The 15,000-nt window shown below is 46.6% G+C and overlaps 10 non-coding genes across 10 annotated transcripts; all 10 read right to left on the bottom strand.

The window, feature by feature from the left end:
- Window positions 1–17: 17 nt before the first annotated feature.
- LOC142268064 (U2 spliceosomal RNA) lies at window positions 18–208 on the bottom strand. The gene has a single exon (XR_012733845.1). It is a non-coding gene; the product is annotated as a U2 spliceosomal RNA (small nuclear RNA).
- Window positions 209–1,595: 1,387 nt separating this feature from the next.
- On the bottom strand, window positions 1,596–1,786 carry LOC142268063 (U2 spliceosomal RNA). The gene has a single exon (XR_012733844.1). It is a non-coding gene; the product is annotated as a U2 spliceosomal RNA (small nuclear RNA).
- A 1,387-nt stretch (window positions 1,787–3,173) lies between these two features.
- On the bottom strand, window positions 3,174–3,364 carry LOC142268060 (U2 spliceosomal RNA). Its single transcript, XR_012733842.1, has one exon. It is a non-coding gene; the product is annotated as a U2 spliceosomal RNA (small nuclear RNA).
- Window positions 3,365–4,751: 1,387 nt separating this feature from the next.
- LOC142268047 (U2 spliceosomal RNA) lies at window positions 4,752–4,942 on the bottom strand. Its single transcript, XR_012733831.1, has one exon. It is a non-coding gene; the product is annotated as a U2 spliceosomal RNA (small nuclear RNA).
- Window positions 4,943–6,329: 1,387 nt separating this feature from the next.
- Window positions 6,330–6,520, bottom strand: LOC142268035 (U2 spliceosomal RNA). Its single transcript, XR_012733820.1, has one exon. It is a non-coding gene; the product is annotated as a U2 spliceosomal RNA (small nuclear RNA).
- A 1,388-nt stretch (window positions 6,521–7,908) lies between these two features.
- Window positions 7,909–8,099, bottom strand: LOC142268107 (U2 spliceosomal RNA). The gene has a single exon (XR_012733884.1). It is a non-coding gene; the product is annotated as a U2 spliceosomal RNA (small nuclear RNA).
- A 1,387-nt stretch (window positions 8,100–9,486) lies between these two features.
- LOC142268095 (U2 spliceosomal RNA) lies at window positions 9,487–9,677 on the bottom strand. The gene has a single exon (XR_012733873.1). It is a non-coding gene; the product is annotated as a U2 spliceosomal RNA (small nuclear RNA).
- Window positions 9,678–11,064: 1,387 nt separating this feature from the next.
- Window positions 11,065–11,255, bottom strand: LOC142268083 (U2 spliceosomal RNA). Its single transcript, XR_012733862.1, has one exon. It is a non-coding gene; the product is annotated as a U2 spliceosomal RNA (small nuclear RNA).
- Window positions 11,256–12,642: 1,387 nt separating this feature from the next.
- Window positions 12,643–12,833, bottom strand: LOC142268071 (U2 spliceosomal RNA). Its single transcript, XR_012733851.1, has one exon. It is a non-coding gene; the product is annotated as a U2 spliceosomal RNA (small nuclear RNA).
- A 1,387-nt stretch (window positions 12,834–14,220) lies between these two features.
- LOC142268029 (U2 spliceosomal RNA) lies at window positions 14,221–14,411 on the bottom strand. The gene has a single exon (XR_012733814.1). It is a non-coding gene; the product is annotated as a U2 spliceosomal RNA (small nuclear RNA).
- Between the last annotated feature and the right edge of the window lie 589 nt (window positions 14,412–15,000).

The raw sequence follows: 15,000 nt of genomic DNA, 5'->3' as shown, positions 1-15,000 counted from the left end.
TTGGAAACTGGGTTAAGAAGGGGTGCACCGTTCCTGGAGGTACTGCAATACCAGGTCAATGCGTGGAGTGGACAGAGCAAGCTCTTTTTCCATCTCCCTGTTCTAAAAATCCATTTAATATATGGTCCCCAGATAGGGGACGTATCAGATATTAAACTGATAAGAACAGATACTACACTTGATCTTAGCCAAAAGGCCGAGAAGCGATAACCAGAATTGGTTTGGGCCTCGAGTGGCACCCTGGCCTATGCCGGACACATCTTAGGGAGAGAGAGCGAGAGGGAGACAAACCCACGCCTACACAAGACATTTTGTCACCCAAGCCAACCCTTGAAAAGGCTGCTTTGCAGAGCCAAAACAAGAAGAATGGTGCGTTTTGCAGCCGCCGCCCACTGCAATGAATCTGAATAACTCCTCCTTTAGGGCGCAAGCAACTCCCCTCCCCCTTGCAGTCTTTCCAATTCACGATACAAAAAGACGGACAGGACAGGTTGCCTGACTTTCCGTCACTGCCACCCTTTGCCATCCTTACCCGTAGAAAGCCCTTTCATCATCCCCAAACCCTAATCTTTTCCCTTTCCTTCCCAGCCCCCAAACCCTGCCCTCTGTACCTTTCTCACCACCCGCTTCCCTTCTCCTGTCATCCCCCTACCACCCGGGAAAAAAAGAGATTGCCCCCTCCTTCCACTAGCCCACCCTCCCACCCAAAGAACAACTTCTTCTGCGCAGCTTGTTTTCTAGGCAGCAGCGCTATTGTGATGTCATCGGGGGGCATTGTGACAAGCCGCCAGTGTTCCGTCTCTTCATGTTGTGCACAGTTCAAACGGAAAATACATCAACAGGCAGACTACAGAAAAGCTTACTATCAAAGGTTAGAGGGGGGCTTTCTCAGAGGGCTTTTTACAGTTTTTCTATTCCCAATTAGCCGTTTAAGTGTACTTATTGAAAGTAGTAATTCTTTCATAGGCCGCCCTTTCTTAGTATTTGACGTTCCTTATATTGCGGTATGAGGCTTCGCAGTAGGTTGCAAACATTCATCACCCATGACTGTCCCCAATTGAGCTCAGAAGCTCAATGTCTATCATGACCTCTCTTTTAGAATGTCCAAGAGCAAGCAAACTATTCCTCCAGGAGAGGGCGCCAACAGACTACTAAAGAGATCATCATTACTCAAAGAAAACCCCAAAAACCAATGCATGATAGGAATAAACAGGTAACTTTCTTTGGAGTGGAAGCGGAGAGATCGCACCAGATGCCAATTCTAGATGTTATCACACCTGTGGTCACTGCAGCAGCAGGTGAATCCACTTTGTCCAAAAGGGATCTATTCCATTCAATTGCAAATGATCTAGATAAGACAGAGAACTGCAGCACGGGGACATAGCCGAGTTGGTCAGGTTGAGTGGTGATGAGTTTGCTATTTGGATGAATAAAGAAAGTCAAAAGTGTGAAAGATAAAAAACAAAAGGAGGAAGTGTGAAAAGTGAATGGGCCAAATTGAGGTGCATATGAAGACGTATGCTTTCTTCCAATTCATTAAATCGGGCTAATATGAATCAGGTGAATTGAGTTCTGCTTTTGGAAACTGGGTTAAGAAGGGGTGCACCGTTCCTGGAGGTACTGCAATACCAGGTCAATGCGTGGAGTGGACAGAGCAAGCTCTTTTTCCATCTCCCTGTTCTAAAAATCCATTTAATATATGGTCCCCAGATAGGGGACGTATCAGATATTAAACTGATAAGAACAGATACTACACTTGATCTTAGCCAAAAGGCCGAGAAGCGATAACCAGAATTGGTTTGGGCCTCGAGTGGCACCCTGGCCTATGCCGGACACATCTTAGGGAGAGAGAGCGAGAGGGAGACAAACCCACGCCTACACAAGACATTTTGTCACCCAAGCCAACCCTTGAAAAGGCTGCTTTGCAGAGCCAAAACAAGAAGAATGGTGCGTTTTGCAGCCGCCGCCCACTGCAATGAATCTGAATAACTCCTCCTTTAGGGCGCAAGCAACTCCCCTCCCCCTTGCAGTCTTTCCAATTCACGATACAAAAAGACGGACAGGACAGGTTGCCTGACTTTCCGTCACTGCCACCCTTTGCCATCCTTACCCGTAGAAAGCCCTTTCATCATCCCCAAACCCTAATCTTTTCCCTTTCCTTCCCAGCCCCCAAACCCTGCCCTCTGTACCTTTCTCACCACCCGCTTCCCTTCTCCTGTCATCCCCCTACCACCCGGGAAAAAAAGAGATTGCCCCCTCCTTCCACTAGCCCACCCTCCCACCCAAAGAACAACTTCTTCTGCGCAGCTTGTTTTCTAGGCAGCAGCGCTATTGTGATGTCATCGGGGGGCATTGTGACAAGCCGCCAGTGTTCCGTCTCTTCATGTTGTGCACAGTTCAAACGGAAAATACATCAACAGGCAGACTACAGAAAAGCTTACTATCAAAGGTTAGAGGGGGGCTTTCTCAGAGGGCTTTTTACAGTTTTTCTATTCCCAATTAGCCGTTTAAGTGTACTTATTGAAAGTAGTAATTCTTTCATAGGCCGCCCTTTCTTAGTATTTGACGTTCCTTATATTGCGGTATGAGGCTTCGCAGTAGGTTGCAAACATTCATCACCCATGACTGTCCCCAATTGAGCTCAGAAGCTCAATGTCTATCATGACCTCTCTTTTAGAATGTCCAAGAGCAAGCAAACTATTCCTCCAGGAGAGGGCGCCAACAGACTACTAAAGAGATCATCATTACTCAAAGAAAACCCCAAAAACCAATGCATGATAGGAATAAACAGGTAACTTTCTTTGGAGTGGAAGCGGAGAGATCGCACCAGATGCCAATTCTAGATGTTATCACACCTGTGGTCACTGCAGCAGCAGGTGAATCCACTTTGTCCAAAAGGGATCTATTCCATTCAATTGCAAATGATCTAGATAAGACAGAGAACTGCAGCACGGGGACATAGCCGAGTTGGTCAGGTTGAGTGGTGATGAGTTTGCTATTTGGATGAATAAAGAAAGTCAAAAGTGTGAAAGATAAAAAACAAAAGGAGGAAGTGTGAAAAGTGAATGGGCCAAATTGAGGTGCATATGAAGACGTATGCTTTCTTCCAATTCATTAAATCGGGCTAATATGAATCAGGTGAATTGAGTTCTGCTTTTGGAAACTGGGTTAAGAAGGGGTGCACCGTTCCTGGAGGTACTGCAATACCAGGTCAATGCGTGGAGTGGACAGAGCAAGCTCTTTTTCCATCTCCCTGTTCTAAAAATCCATTTAATATATGGTCCCCAGATAGGGGACGTATCAGATATTAAACTGATAAGAACAGATACTACACTTGATCTTAGCCAAAAGGCCGAGAAGCGATAACCAGAATTGGTTTGGGCCTCGAGTGGCACCCTGGCCTATGCCGGACACATCTTAGGGAGAGAGAGCGAGAGGGAGACAAACCCACGCCTACACAAGACATTTTGTCACCCAAGCCAACCCTTGAAAAGGCTGCTTTGCAGAGCCAAAACAAGAAGAATGGTGCGTTTTGCAGCCGCCGCCCACTGCAATGAATCTGAATAACTCCTCCTTTAGGGCGCAAGCAACTCCCCTCCCCCTTGCAGTCTTTCCAATTCACGATACAAAAAGACGGACAGGACAGGTTGCCTGACTTTCCGTCACTGCCACCCTTTGCCATCCTTACCCGTAGAAAGCCCTTTCATCATCCCCAAACCCTAATCTTTTCCCTTTCCTTCCCAGCCCCCAAACCCTGCCCTCTGTACCTTTCTCACCACCCGCTTCCCTTCTCCTGTCATCCCCCTACCACCCGGGAAAAAAAGAGATTGCCCCCTCCTTCCACTAGCCCACCCTCCCACCCAAAGAACAACTTCTTCTGCGCAGCTTGTTTTCTAGGCAGCAGCGCTATTGTGATGTCATCGGGGGGCATTGTGACAAGCCGCCAGTGTTCCGTCTCTTCATGTTGTGCACAGTTCAAACGGAAAATACATCAACAGGCAGACTACAGAAAAGCTTACTATCAAAGGTTAGAGGGGGGCTTTCTCAGAGGGCTTTTTACAGTTTTTCTATTCCCAATTAGCCGTTTAAGTGTACTTATTGAAAGTAGTAATTCTTTCATAGGCCGCCCTTTCTTAGTATTTGACGTTCCTTATATTGCGGTATGAGGCTTCGCAGTAGGTTGCAAACATTCATCACCCATGACTGTCCCCAATTGAGCTCAGAAGCTCAATGTCTATCATGACCTCTCTTTTAGAATGTCCAAGAGCAAGCAAACTATTCCTCCAGGAGAGGGCGCCAACAGACTACTAAAGAGATCATCATTACTCAAAGAAAACCCCAAAAACCAATGCATGATAGGAATAAACAGGTAACTTTCTTTGGAGTGGAAGCGGAGAGATCGCACCAGATGCCAATTCTAGATGTTATCACACCTGTGGTCACTGCAGCAGCAGGTGAATCCACTTTGTCCAAAAGGGATCTATTCCATTCAATTGCAAATGATCTAGATAAGACAGAGAACTGCAGCACGGGGACATAGCCGAGTTGGTCAGGTTGAGTGGTGATGAGTTTGCTATTTGGATGAATAAAGAAAGTCAAAAGTGTGAAAGATAAAAAACAAAAGGAGGAAGTGTGAAAAGTGAATGGGCCAAATTGAGGTGCATATGAAGACGTATGCTTTCTTCCAATTCATTAAATCGGGCTAATATGAATCAGGTGAATTGAGTTCTGCTTTTGGAAACTGGGTTAAGAAGGGGTGCACCGTTCCTGGAGGTACTGCAATACCAGGTCAATGCGTGGAGTGGACAGAGCAAGCTCTTTTTCCATCTCCCTGTTCTAAAAATCCATTTAATATATGGTCCCCAGATAGGGGACGTATCAGATATTAAACTGATAAGAACAGATACTACACTTGATCTTAGCCAAAAGGCCGAGAAGCGATAACCAGAATTGGTTTGGGCCTCGAGTGGCACCCTGGCCTATGCCGGACACATCTTAGGGAGAGAGAGCGAGAGGGAGACAAACCCACGCCTACACAAGACATTTTGTCACCCAAGCCAACCCTTGAAAAGGCTGCTTTGCAGAGCCAAAACAAGAAGAATGGTGCGTTTTGCAGCCGCCGCCCACTGCAATGAATCTGAATAACTCCTCCTTTAGGGCGCAAGCAACTCCCCTCCCCCTTGCAGTCTTTCCAATTCACGATACAAAAAGACGGACAGGACAGGTTGCCTGACTTTCCGTCACTGCCACCCTTTGCCATCCTTACCCGTAGAAAGCCCTTTCATCATCCCCAAACCCTAATCTTTTCCCTTTCCTTCCCAGCCCCCAAACCCTGCCCTCTGTACCTTTCTCACCACCCGCTTCCCTTCTCCTGTCATCCCCCTACCACCCGGGAAAAAAAGAGATTGCCCCCTCCTTCCACTAGCCCACCCTCCCACCCAAAGAACAACTTCTTCTGCGCAGCTTGTTTTCTAGGCAGCAGCGCTATTGTGATGTCATCGGGGGGCATTGTGACAAGCCGCCAGTGTTCCGTCTCTTCATGTTGTGCACAGTTCAAACGGAAAATACATCAACAGGCAGACTACAGAAAAGCTTACTATCAAAGGTTAGAGGGGGGCTTTCTCAGAGGGCTTTTTACAGTTTTTCTATTCCCAATTAGCCGTTTAAGTGTACTTATTGAAAGTAGTAATTCTTTCATAGGCCGCCCTTTCTTAGTATTTGACGTTCCTTATATTGCGGTATGAGGCTTCGCAGTAGGTTGCAAACATTCATCACCCATGACTGTCCCCAATTGAGCTCAGAAGCTCAATGTCTATCATGACCTCTCTTTTAGAATGTCCAAGAGCAAGCAAACTATTCCTCCAGGAGAGGGCGCCAACAGACTACTAAAGAGATCATCATTACTCAAAGAAAACCCCAAAAACCAATGCATGATAGGAATAAACAGGTAACTTTCTTTGGAGTGGAAGCGGAGAGATCGCACCAGATGCCAATTCTAGATGTTATCACACCTGTGGTCACTGCAGCAGCAGGTGAATCCACTTTGTCCAAAAGGGATCTATTCCATTCAATTGCAAATGATCTAGATAAGACAGAGAACTGCAGCACGGGGACATAGCCGAGTTGGTCAGGTTGAGTGGTGATGAGTTTGCTATTTGGATGAATAAAGAAAGTCAAAAGTGTGAAAGATAAAAAACAAAAGGAGGAAGTGTGAAAAGTGAATGGGCCAAATTGAGGTGCATATGAAGACGTATGCTTTCTTCCAATTCATTAAATCGGGCTAATATGAATCAGGTGAATTGAGTTCTGCTTTTGGAAACTGGGTTAAGAAGGGGTGCACCGTTCCTGGAGGTACTGCAATACCAGGTCAATGCGTGGAGTGGACAGAGCAAGCTCTTTTTCCATCTCCCTGTTCTAAAAATCCATTTAATATATGGTCCCCAGATAGGGGACGTATCAGATATTAAACTGATAAGAACAGATACTACACTTGATCTTAGCCAAAAGGCCGAGAAGCGATAACCAGAATTGGTTTGGGCCTCGAGTGGCACCCTGGCCTATGCCGGACACATCTTAGGGAGAGAGAGCGAGAGGGAGACAAACCCACGCCTACACAAGACATTTTGTCACCCAAGCCAACCCTTGAAAAGGCTGCTTTGCAGAGCCAAAACAAGAAGAATGGTGCGTTTTGCAGCCGCCGCCCACTGCAATGAATCTGAATAACTCCTCCTTTAGGGCGCAAGCAACTCCCCTCCCCCTTGCAGTCTTTCCAATTCACGATACAAAAAGACGGACAGGACAGGTTGCCTGACTTTCCGTCACTGCCACCCTTTGCCATCCTTACCCGTAGAAAGCCCTTTCATCATCCCCAAACCCTAATCTTTTCCCTTTCCTTCCCAGCCCCCAAACCCTGCCCTCTGTACCTTTCTCACCACCCGCTTCCCTTCTCCTGTCATCCCCCTACCACCCGGGAAAAAAAGAGATTGCCCCCTCCTTCCACTAGCCCACCCTCCCACCCAAAGAACAACTTCTTCTGCGCAGCTTGTTTTCTAGGCAGCAGCGCTATTGTGATGTCATCGGGGGGCATTGTGACAAGCCGCCAGTGTTCCGTCTCTTCATGTTGTGCACAGTTCAAACGGAAAATACATCAACAGGCAGACTACAGAAAAGCTTACTATCAAAGGTTAGAGGGGGGCTTTCTCAGAGGGCTTTTTACAGTTTTTCTATTCCCAATTAGCCGTTTAAGTGTACTTATTGAAAGTAGTAATTCTTTCATAGGCCGCCCTTTCTTAGTATTTGACGTTCCTTATATTGCGGTATGAGGCTTCGCAGTAGGTTGCAAACATTCATCACCCATGACTGTCCCCAATTGAGCTCAGAAGCTCAATGTCTATCATGACCTCTCTTTTAGAATGTCCAAGAGCAAGCAAACTATTCCTCCAGGAGAGGGCGCCAACAGACTACTAAAGAGATCATCATTACTCAAAGAAAACCCCAAAAACCAATGCATGATAGGAATAAACAGGTAACTTTCTTTGGAGTGGAAGCGGAGAGATCGCACCAGATGCCAATTCTAGATGTTATCACACCTGTGGTCACTGCAGCAGCAGTGTGAATCCACTTTGTCCAAAAGGGATCTATTCCATTCAATTGCAAATGATCTAGATAAGACAGAGAACTGCAGCACGGGGACATAGCCGAGTTGGTCAGGTTGAGTGGTGATGAGTTTGCTATTTGGATGAATAAAGAAAGTCAAAAGTGTGAAAGATAAAAAACAAAAGGAGGAAGTGTGAAAAGTGAATGGGCCAAATTGAGGTGCATATGAAGACGTATGCTTTCTTCCAATTCATTAAATCGGGCTAATATGAATCAGGTGAATTGAGTTCTGCTTTTGGAAACTGGGTTAAGAAGGGGTGCACCGTTCCTGGAGGTACTGCAATACCAGGTCAATGCGTGGAGTGGACAGAGCAAGCTCTTTTTCCATCTCCCTGTTCTAAAAATCCATTTAATATATGGTCCCCAGATAGGGGACGTATCAGATATTAAACTGATAAGAACAGATACTACACTTGATCTTAGCCAAAAGGCCGAGAAGCGATAACCAGAATTGGTTTGGGCCTCGAGTGGCACCCTGGCCTATGCCGGACACATCTTAGGGAGAGAGAGCGAGAGGGAGACAAACCCACGCCTACACAAGACATTTTGTCACCCAAGCCAACCCTTGAAAAGGCTGCTTTGCAGAGCCAAAACAAGAAGAATGGTGCGTTTTGCAGCCGCCGCCCACTGCAATGAATCTGAATAACTCCTCCTTTAGGGCGCAAGCAACTCCCCTCCCCCTTGCAGTCTTTCCAATTCACGATACAAAAAGACGGACAGGACAGGTTGCCTGACTTTCCGTCACTGCCACCCTTTGCCATCCTTACCCGTAGAAAGCCCTTTCATCATCCCCAAACCCTAATCTTTTCCCTTTCCTTCCCAGCCCCCAAACCCTGCCCTCTGTACCTTTCTCACCACCCGCTTCCCTTCTCCTGTCATCCCCCTACCACCCGGGAAAAAAAGAGATTGCCCCCTCCTTCCACTAGCCCACCCTCCCACCCAAAGAACAACTTCTTCTGCGCAGCTTGTTTTCTAGGCAGCAGCGCTATTGTGATGTCATCGGGGGGCATTGTGACAAGCCGCCAGTGTTCCGTCTCTTCATGTTGTGCACAGTTCAAACGGAAAATACATCAACAGGCAGACTACAGAAAAGCTTACTATCAAAGGTTAGAGGGGGGCTTTCTCAGAGGGCTTTTTACAGTTTTTCTATTCCCAATTAGCCGTTTAAGTGTACTTATTGAAAGTAGTAATTCTTTCATAGGCCGCCCTTTCTTAGTATTTGACGTTCCTTATATTGCGGTATGAGGCTTCGCAGTAGGTTGCAAACATTCATCACCCATGACTGTCCCCAATTGAGCTCAGAAGCTCAATGTCTATCATGACCTCTCTTTTAGAATGTCCAAGAGCAAGCAAACTATTCCTCCAGGAGAGGGCGCCAACAGACTACTAAAGAGATCATCATTACTCAAAGAAAACCCCAAAAACCAATGCATGATAGGAATAAACAGGTAACTTTCTTTGGAGTGGAAGCGGAGAGATCGCACCAGATGCCAATTCTAGATGTTATCACACCTGTGGTCACTGCAGCAGCAGGTGAATCCACTTTGTCCAAAAGGGATCTATTCCATTCAATTGCAAATGATCTAGATAAGACAGAGAACTGCAGCACGGGGACATAGCCGAGTTGGTCAGGTTGAGTGGTGATGAGTTTGCTATTTGGATGAATAAAGAAAGTCAAAAGTGTGAAAGATAAAAAACAAAAGGAGGAAGTGTGAAAAGTGAATGGGCCAAATTGAGGTGCATATGAAGACGTATGCTTTCTTCCAATTCATTAAATCGGGCTAATATGAATCAGGTGAATTGAGTTCTGCTTTTGGAAACTGGGTTAAGAAGGGGTGCACCGTTCCTGGAGGTACTGCAATACCAGGTCAATGCGTGGAGTGGACAGAGCAAGCTCTTTTTCCATCTCCCTGTTCTAAAAATCCATTTAATATATGGTCCCCAGATAGGGGACGTATCAGATATTAAACTGATAAGAACAGATACTACACTTGATCTTAGCCAAAAGGCCGAGAAGCGATAACCAGAATTGGTTTGGGCCTCGAGTGGCACCCTGGCCTATGCCGGACACATCTTAGGGAGAGAGAGCGAGAGGGAGACAAACCCACGCCTACACAAGACATTTTGTCACCCAAGCCAACCCTTGAAAAGGCTGCTTTGCAGAGCCAAAACAAGAAGAATGGTGCGTTTTGCAGCCGCCGCCCACTGCAATGAATCTGAATAACTCCTCCTTTAGGGCGCAAGCAACTCCCCTCCCCCTTGCAGTCTTTCCAATTCACGATACAAAAAGACGGACAGGACAGGTTGCCTGACTTTCCGTCACTGCCACCCTTTGCCATCCTTACCCGTAGAAAGCCCTTTCATCATCCCCAAACCCTAATCTTTTCCCTTTCCTTCCCAGCCCCCAAACCCTGCCCTCTGTACCTTTCTCACCACCCGCTTCCCTTCTCCTGTCATCCCCCTACCACCCGGGAAAAAAAGAGATTGCCCCCTCCTTCCACTAGCCCACCCTCCCACCCAAAGAACAACTTCTTCTGCGCAGCTTGTTTTCTAGGCAGCAGCGCTATTGTGATGTCATCGGGGGGCATTGTGACAAGCCGCCAGTGTTCCGTCTCTTCATGTTGTGCACAGTTCAAACGGAAAATACATCAACAGGCAGACTACAGAAAAGCTTACTATCAAAGGTTAGAGGGGGGCTTTCTCAGAGGGCTTTTTACAGTTTTTCTATTCCCAATTAGCCGTTTAAGTGTACTTATTGAAAGTAGTAATTCTTTCATAGGCCGCCCTTTCTTAGTATTTGACGTTCCTTATATTGCGGTATGAGGCTTCGCAGTAGGTTGCAAACATTCATCACCCATGACTGTCCCCAATTGAGCTCAGAAGCTCAATGTCTATCATGACCTCTCTTTTAGAATGTCCAAGAGCAAGCAAACTATTCCTCCAGGAGAGGGCGCCAACAGACTACTAAAGAGATCATCATTACTCAAAGAAAACCCCAAAAACCAATGCATGATAGGAATAAACAGGTAACTTTCTTTGGAGTGGAAGCGGAGAGATCGCACCAGATGCCAATTCTAGATGTTATCACACCTGTGGTCACTGCAGCAGCAGGTGAATCCACTTTGTCCAAAAGGGATCTATTCCATTCAATTGCAAATGATCTAGATAAGACAGAGAACTGCAGCACGGGGACATAGCCGAGTTGGTCAGGTTGAGTGGTGATGAGTTTGCTATTTGGATGAATAAAGAAAGTCAAAAGTGTGAAAGATAAAAAACAAAAGGAGGAAGTGTGAAAAGTGAATGGGCCAAATTGAGGTGCATATGAAGACGTATGCTTTCTTCCAATTCATTAAATCGGGCTAATATGAATCAGGTGAATTGAGTTCTGCTTTTGGAAACTGGGTTAAGAAGGGGTGCACCGTTCCTGGAGGTACTGCAATACCAGGTCAATGCGTGGAGTGGACAGAGCAAGCTCTTTTTCCATCTCCCTGTTCTAAAAATCCATTTAATATATGGTCCCCAGATAGGGGACGTATCAGATATTAAACTGATAAGAACAGATACTACACTTGATCTTAGCCAAAAGGCCGAGAAGCGATAACCAGAATTGGTTTGGGCCTCGAGTGGCACCCTGGCCTATGCCGGACACATCTTAGGGAGAGAGAGCGAGAGGGAGACAAACCCACGCCTACACAAGACATTTTGTCACCCAAGCCAACCCTTGAAAAGGCTGCTTTGCAGAGCCAAAACAAGAAGAATGGTGCGTTTTGCAGCCGCCGCCCACTGCAATGAATCTGAATAACTCCTCCTTTAGGGCGCAAGCAACTCCCCTCCCCCTTGCAGTCTTTCCAATTCACGATACAAAAAGACGGACAGGACAGGTTGCCTGACTTTCCGTCACTGCCACCCTTTGCCATCCTTACCCGTAGAAAGCCCTTTCATCATCCCCAAACCCTAATCTTTTCCCTTTCCTTCCCAGCCCCCAAACCCTGCCCTCTGTACCTTTCTCACCACCCGCTTCCCTTCTCCTGTCATCCCCCTACCACCCGGGAAAAAAAGAGATTGCCCCCTCCTTCCACTAGCCCACCCTCCCACCCAAAGAACAACTTCTTCTGCGCAGCTTGTTTTCTAGGCAGCAGCGCTATTGTGATGTCATCGGGGGGCATTGTGACAAGCCGCCAGTGTTCCGTCTCTTCATGTTGTGCACAGTTCAAACGGAAAATACATCAACAGGCAGACTACAGAAAAGCTTACTATCAAAGGTTAGAGGGGGGCTTTCTCAGAGGGCTTTTTACAGTTTTTCTATTCCCAATTAGCCGTTTAAGTGTACTTATTGAAAGTAGTAATTCTTTCATAGGCCGCCCTTTCTTAGTATTTGACGTTCCTTATATTGCGGTATGAGGCTTCGCAGTAGGTTGCAAACATTCATCACCCATGACTGTCCCCAATTGAGCTCAGAAGCTCAATGTCTATCATGACCTCTCTTTTAGAATGTCCAAGAGCAAGCAAACTATTCCTCCAGGAGAGGGCGCCAACAGACTACTAAAGAGATCATCATTACTCAAAGAAAACCCCAAAAACCAATGCATGATAGGAATAAACAGGTAACTTTCTTTGGAGTGGAAGCGGAGAGATCGCACCAGATGCCAATTCTAGATGTTATCACACCTGTGGTCACTGCAGCAGCAGGTGAATCCACTTTGTCCAAAAGGGATCTATTCCATTCAATTGCAAATGATCTAGATAAGACAGAGAACTGCAGCACGGGGACATAGCCGAGTTGGTCAGGTTGAGTGGTGATGAGTTTGCTATTTGGATGAATAAAGAAAGTCAAAAGTGTGAAAGATAAAAAACAAAAGGAGGAAGTGTGAAAAGTGAATGGGCCAAATTGAGGTGCATATGAAGACGTATGCTTTCTTCCAATTCATTAAATCGGGCTAATATGAATCAGGTGAATTGAGTTCTGCTTTTGGAAACTGGGTTAAGAAGGGGTGCACCGTTCCTGGAGGTACTGCAATACCAGGTCAATGCGTGGAGTGGACAGAGCAAGCTCTTTTTCCATCTCCCTGTTCTAAAAATCCATTTAATATATGGTCCCCAGATAGGGGACGTATCAGATATTAAACTGATAAGAACAGATACTACACTTGATCTTAGCCAAAAGGCCGAGAAGCGATAACCAGAATTGGTTTGGGCCTCGAGTGGCACCCTGGCCTATGCCGGACACATCTTAGGGAGAGAGAGCGAGAGGGAGACAAACCCACGCCTACACAAGACATTTTGTCACCCAAGCCAACCCTTGAAAAGGCTGCTTTGCAGAGCCAAAACAAGAAGAATGGTGCGTTTTGCAGCCGCCGCCCACTGCAATGAATCTGAATAACTCCTCCTTTAGGGCGCAAGCAACTCCCCTCCCCCTTGCAGTCTTTCCAATTCACGATACAAAAAGACGGACAGGACAGGTTGCCTGACTTTCCGTCACTGCCACCCTTTGCCATCCTTACCCGTAGAAAGCCCTTTCATCATCCCCAAACCCTAATCTTTTCCCTTTCCTTCCCAGCCCCCAAACCCTGCCCTCTGTACCTTTCTCACCACCCGCTTCCCTTCTCCTGTCATCCCCCTACCACCCGGGAAAAAAAGAGATTGCCCCCTCCTTCCACTAGCCCACCCTCCCACCCAAAGAACAACTTCTTCTGCGCAGCTTGTTTTCTAGGCAGCAGCGCTATTGTGATGTCATCGGGGGGCATTGTGACAAGCCGCCAGTGTTCCGTCTCTTCATGTTGTGCACAGTTCAAACGGAAAATACATCAACAGGCAGACTACAGAAAAGCTTACTATCAAAGGTTAGAGGGGGGCTTTCTCAGAGGGCTTTTTACAGTTTTTCTATTCCCAATTAGCCGTTTAAGTGTACTTATTGAAAGTAGTAATTCTTTCATAGGCCGCCCTTTCTTAGTATTTGACGTTCCTTATATTGCGGTATGAGGCTTCGCAGTAGGTTGCAAACATTCATCACCCATGACTGTCCCCAATTGAGCTCAGAAGCTCAATGTCTATCATGACCTCTCTTTTAGAATGTCCAAGAGCAAGCAAACTATTCCTCCAGGAGAGGGCGCCAACAGACTACTAAAGAGATCATCATTACTCAAAGAAAACCCCAAAAACCAATGCATGATAGGAATAAACAGGTAACTTTCTTTGGAGTGGAAGCGGAGAGATCGCACCAGATGCCAATTCTAGATGTTATCACACCTGTGGTCACTGCAGCAGCAGGTGAATCCACTTTGTCCAAAAGGGATCTATTCCATTCAATTGCAAATGATCTAGATAAGACAGAGAACTGCAGCACGGGGACATAGCCGAGTTGGTCAGGTTGAGTGGTGATGAGTTTGCTATTTGGATGAATAAAGAAAGTCAAAAGTGTGAAAGATAAAAAACAAAAGGAGGAAGTGTGAAAAGTGAATGGGCCAAATTGAGGTGCATATGAAGACGTATGCTTTCTTCCAATTCATTAAATCGGGCTAATATGAATCAGGTGAATTGAGTTCTGCTTTTGGAAACTGGGTTAAGAAGGGGTGCACCGTTCCTGGAGGTACTGCAATACCAGGTCAATGCGTGGAGTGGACAGAGCAAGCTCTTTTTCCATCTCCCTGTTCTAAAAATCCATTTAATATATGGTCCCCAGATAGGGGACGTATCAGATATTAAACTGATAAGAACAGATACTACACTTGATCTTAGCCAAAAGGCCGAGAAGCGATAACCAGAATTGGTTTGGGCCTCGAGTGGCACCCTGGCCTATGCCGGACACATCTTAGGGAGAGAGAGCGAGAGGGAGACAAACCCACGCCTACACAAGACATTTTGTCACCCAAGCCAACCCTTGAAAAGGCTGCTTTGCAGAGCCAAAACAAGAAGAATGGTGCGTTTTGCAGCCGCCGCCCACTGCAATGAATCTGAATAACTCCTCCTTTAGGGCGCAAGCAACTCCCCTCCCCCTTGCAGTCTTTCCAATTCACGATACAAAAAGACGGACAGGACAGGTTGCCTGACTTTCCGTCACTGCCACCCTTTGCCATCCTTACCCGTAGAAAGCCCTTTCATCATCCCCAAACCCTAATCTTTTCCCTTTCCTTCCCAGCCCCCAAACCCTGCCCTCTGTACCTTTCTCACCACCCGCTTCCCTTCTCCTGTCATCCCCCTACCACCCGGGAAAAAAAGAGATTGCCCCCTCCTTCCACTAGCCCACCCTCCCACCCAAAGAACAACTTCTTCTGCGCAGCTTGTTTTCTAGGCAGCAGCGCTATTGTGATGTCATCGGGGGGCATTGTGACAAGCCGCCAGTGTTCC

This window comes from Anomaloglossus baeobatrachus, unplaced genomic scaffold, assembly GCF_048569485.1.
Source record: "Anomaloglossus baeobatrachus isolate aAnoBae1 unplaced genomic scaffold, aAnoBae1.hap1 Scaffold_2985, whole genome shotgun sequence".
In the NCBI taxonomy this organism is placed as follows: domain Eukaryota; kingdom Metazoa; phylum Chordata; class Amphibia; order Anura; family Aromobatidae; genus Anomaloglossus; species Anomaloglossus baeobatrachus.
The sequence above is the reverse complement of the archived record's forward strand: the minus strand, read 5'-3'. Positions and strand labels throughout refer to the sequence as shown.